Below are 5,000 nucleotides of genomic sequence, written 5' to 3'. Positions count from 1 at the left end.
TTCTGACTTTCTCTCCCCTGTCTGTCTCTCACAATCCACTATTCTCCTTCTTACAAATAGTCAGATTGCTTCCATATGCTGAGGAAGGGCTCTCGCCTGAAGTTAGATGTATGTATTGGCCCCTGTACCAATTTTCCCCTTGTGCTGTCCCCTTCTGCGAGTACTGTACAGCCCTGTTAAGTGCTTTGAACAGGCAGTAGAGCCTCTGTTTCAATGGCTTCTGTCCCGAGAACTCCTAAAATAAGGGGGTGATGTGCTTCTGCCGTGACACAGAGCCTTTCTTTAAGGAGCTGTGCAGCTCTCATTACTGTATCTCCAGATGGATCCAGCAGTTGGAGAGTTCTGGTTCTGTTTAAAGGGGGAAATATATATTCATGTTGATTTAATGCCTGTGCATTAAAGGGATATCTGCGATAGATTGTAATGGTAGAGAATGAGAGGGAGTTTCTCTGTGTCTTTTTATATAGTGCACGTGTAAGTTTTTGACGTATACAGCAAACATGTTATTCTCTCTCCTGTGTTATTTTGAGGGGAGACTGCGGAGCGCCGGCTTGTCCTCTCCTCCTCCTCCTCCTCTCTCTCTCTCTCTCTCTCTCTCTCTCTCCCTCTGTGTGTCTCATCTCCTCTCTCACACCCTCCACTAAATCAGGATCTTTGTAATAGCAGACTTTTCATCTCAGCTAGAAATAACTGGCAACATTTTTGGCATATTTGGGGACTTTTTTTTCTGCTTTTTAATGTCGGTGAGGGAGGCTATTGTGGTACTTTGTTTTAAACATGGCCGAAAGTATACTGCTGAGAGTGTGGTCTTTCTTCAATTCTTTATTTTCGGTCCGTTTTCCTCGTAAAACAAGCCCTCTGAAAATGTGCTATGAAGAGGCCGATTTGACCTCATTTTGTGGCTGAAAACAAGGTTATGTGGTTAAAAGTCCCCATCTGTGTTTGACTGTCACCCAAAGCTTTGTTGTAATCAATCTTTTCAATTCACGGTGGGCGAAAATAGGAATTTCAGTCTTGAAGGTGGTCAATATGGTGTTTATCACTCTAATTCATTTTCTATCTTTGGCCAAAACGTTTCGCGTAACTTATGTTTAGAGGCCTAGTCTAGTGTATGACATGTTTTATTCTTTAAATGTTCCAAGTTGCAATTTTGGCTATGGTATATTTTCATATATCACTCTTTTCCCTTCTAAGTGCATTATGATTGTGCAGGCTGGATTGTGAAATAAAGACGGTGGCTATTGCATGTTAAAGTGTAATAAAGTAGTGCAGTGGCCTGTGACACAGATGGACCAGCAGGGTGTTGTGGTGTGTTAGGGTTGGAATGATCTGCAGTGGCATGACAGATGATGTTCAGTTGTGGTGACAAGTATTTCCCACAGGGACAAGAAATATATCAGCAGAAACAAAGTTGAAGTTACCTGCTGCAAAGCATACAGTACATCACCCGGGCTCCATCATAACAGTCCAGCCCCAAGGCATGATGGGAAGATCCCCGCCCATAGATCCATCTGTCTAAAGCAGGGGTGTCAAAATCAATTTCATCCTGGGCCACATCAGCATTATGGTTGCCCTCAAAGGGCTGGTTGTAAATCTAACATGATATAAATGTATCTTAGCCTACTTGTTATTACATAATTGCCTCTGATTCGATTATTATTGATTTTTTAGTAATAACTGAATAATTAATAACTAGCTCTGAAAGCAGAATTATAGGAAAAATAATGGCAAACAGACAACTACATTAGTAGCCTACAACTATTAGAACTAATTAGAATTAGAATTGTGTTGCACAAATTGTATTCTTTGCTAGCTCTCACGGGCCACATAAAATGAGGTACCGGGCCAGATTTGGCCCCCGGGCCTTGAGTTTGACACATGTGGAAAGAATGTGAATATGGTTCCTCCCTGCAGCCTTGTCTTGTATGTTGCTGACAACATACAAGACAAGAAATGTGTCATCAAGGATCTAAGCCCACGTTGATGTTATGACTGATGGATGCGCACCATCACACCAGATGTACCTACAGGTAGATGTACTTTTGTGGATGTGAAATTATTTTTGCTAAAAGTACACCAAACAGTCCTTGTTTGTTTATGTGCGTGTGGGAGAGTGTGTGTGTGTGTGTGTGTGTGTGTGTGTGTGTGTGTGTTTGTGTGTGTGTGTGTGTGTGTGTGTGTGTGTGTGTGTGTGTGTGTTTGTGTGTGTGTGTGTGTGTGTGTGTGTGTGTGTGTGTGTGTGAATGTTCTTGCCACATCTTGGTGTGAGAACTCAACACCCTCTCTTGTGATTTCCTCCCCAGTAAGTGGTGTGTGACTTTGTGTTTTAGCAAGGCGAAACCTGTCAGATGTGACATGCGCTCAGATAATTAGACACCTTTGTGTGTCTGTGTGTGTATGTGGTGTGTATGTATGCATACATACATACATACAGTATATGCTCTACTGTATATGCACAAGCACACTCTTTGTTATTGTACAGTACAGTGGTATCCACTTTCATGTGCACTGCTCAACGCCTATGTGTGCATTCTTGTCTGTGGTGATTTGTATGCAGCCCTCTGTGAGCATTGGAATCAGTGCTTCTGCAAATATGATGAACACACTGCTGCTGGCAGGAGCTGCTGTCTTTGTGTGTTAACGCTGTCTGCATTTGAGTCTCGGTGCGAGAGGGGCCCACAGGTGTTTGATGGCTCCCTTCTTGATGCCTGTCAAGGGACGGTTCTCTTTTCACACCCACACACTGGCGGGTGGAAGGGAGGATGGAGGCAGGGTAGAAGCCATGGTGGGAGGGAGGATGGAGGCAGGGTAGAAGCCATGGTGGGAGGGAGGATGGAGGCAGGGTAGAAGCCATGGTGGAAGGGAGGATGGAGGCAGGGTAGAAGCCATGGTGGAAGGGAGGATGGAGGCAGGGTAGAAGCCATGGTGGAAGGGAGGATGGAGGCAGGGTAGAAGCCATGGTGGAAGGGAGGATGGAGGCAGGGTAGAAGCCATGGTGGGAGGGAGGATGGAGGCAGGGTAGAAGCCATGGTGGAAGGGAGGATGGAGGCAGGGTAGAAGCCATGGTGGAAGGGAGGATGGAGGCATGGTAGAAGCCATGGTGGGAGGGAGGAGATTTTCTTTAATGAAGGCAAAGCTGGCAGACATGAGGTAGACGAGGCAGAAGGAAGGGAGGCCGCTCGTTAAGCGAAGTGTCACTCATCCCCTCTCCCTCTGCGAAGCCAGAATAGTAATTAAGTCAAATAAACGACAAGGAGGAATCCTCCTGGGAAGGACGGCCAAACAAGCGCCGAGCGAAAGAGCGAGCGGGGCGCTCGAGTAGGAAAAGCAGACGAGCCCAGAGCGAATGAGCGAGCGAGGCGCTCGAGTAGGGCAGTCACAAGAGCACAGAGTGTACGAGCGAGCGAGGCCCCGTGATTCAGGCAGTTAAATGAACATGCAAGCGTTTGAGCGGCGTCCTACAGAAATCACCCTCAAACGAGCGCTGAAGACACGTCTCCAGGGACGGAGTGATCCAGTCAGACAAGCACAAAGTGAGCGATCTCCTTCTCGCGGAGAGGACATGGCAAACGATTGGCGAGCGAGCAGTTTGAGTGGTAGAGGGGCTGAGGAATGGAGGCAGGTAGATAGAATGACCTCTCATGGGACGGCTGGCGCAGCAAGTGCAGAGTAAATGATTTCCCAGTGGGGTCAGTTAGACATTCAGAGAGAAGGATCTGGCTTCATCGGGACAGAACGATGATCACAGAGTTAATGATTTTCTCTTCTCCTTGAGACTAAAATAGCGCTTCCTTTCCTCGCCATGACAAGTAATATAAGGAGAGAAACAGAGGCATAAGGCGAAACTCGAGTCCAAGCTAAAATAATCCTGCTTAGCAAAGGTTTTAAGCTTGTTGATATCATTTTATCGCAAACGTGAACTAGGCCCATGTAGGAATCAATAGCGTCATGAGTGGTACTTGAACATACCAAAACATAGGTGATTTGATTTCCTACTGAAAGTCTATTCACCAGCAAAAGGACCATTCATTTGATCAAAATATTACATGGATTATCGTGGATGGTGGTGCTTTAATGCAGGAAAACCCATGCTATCTGATATTTCCTACTGGAAATGCCACAATGTCAAGATGCCTACCGCAATACAGCAGGCATATGAGCTTACAAGGTCACAACAATCATACATTCCCATGGAACAGCATACCTGTGCACATAACCACATACCTGAACCCAATCCATGTACAGCGCAGTCTCACACTGTAAGAGCAAGTAGCCATCAGGAGAAACGCTGACCCCTATAGGTCGACCCACGCACATGCAGCACACACTGAATTCACAGAGCATGGGAGAGATCCGTGGGACTGTAAAACTTGACCCTATTGTGATCCTCAAAACCAGAGCCAGCGGGCCGACGGCGGCACATCAGAACTGCAGAGTCCTCGTTAAACAACCTGATAATTAGCCTCGGCCCGGGTAATTACGGAGCCTATAACCTCTTAATGTCGTCCCAGCCGCCCCGTGCTGGCTGGATGGGTGGAACTGAGGAAGAAAGAGAGAGCGAGACGGAGAAAGAGACAGGGATTTTGGAGTTGGCTTACAACCTTTCAAAATAGACACTTGGTGTGGAACCGCACTCAACGCAGTCTGGACTGAGCCCCATAATAAGCCTGTCTCTACGTATTTGTGTGTATTTGTGTGTGTGTGTCTATGAGAGTGTGTGGGTGTGCCTGCTTGTGAATATGCGTATGTTTCTATGTTTGTGGGTGTTTGCATGCGTGTTGGTGCACCGGTGTGTCTTGCGTATGCATACTTTTTATGCGTGTGCGCGTCTGACTACACAAGTCTCCCTCTCTCTCTCTCTCTCTCTCTGTCTCTCTGTCTCTCTCTCTCCCTCTCTCTCTCTCTGTTGGATCTGTCCATTCTGTGGGCTGGGGCTGACAGAGCGGATGTAGATAATTATAAGGTGTTCTCCCAACGCGCCAACTCTGGAGATGTCTGCC

The 5,000-nt window shown here is 46.6% G+C and overlaps 1 protein-coding gene across 2 annotated transcripts in view; it reads left to right on the top strand.

Annotated features, from left to right (window-relative positions):
• sema3aa (sema domain, immunoglobulin domain (Ig), short basic domain, secreted, (semaphorin) 3Aa) overlaps positions 1-5,000 on the top strand; it is a gene marked incomplete at its 5' end in the record, with an annotated part of 51,869 nt that overhangs the window by 396 nt on the left and 46,473 nt on the right. The gene's annotated exons all lie outside the window — the stretch shown is intronic.

The sequence above is a fragment of the Poromitra crassiceps genome (assembly GCF_964638095.1).
Source record: "Poromitra crassiceps genome assembly, chromosome: 2".
Lineage (NCBI taxonomy): Eukaryota > Metazoa > Chordata > Actinopteri > Beryciformes > Melamphaidae > Poromitra > Poromitra crassiceps.
The sequence above is the reverse complement of the archived record's forward strand: the minus strand, read 5'-3'. Positions and strand labels throughout refer to the sequence as shown.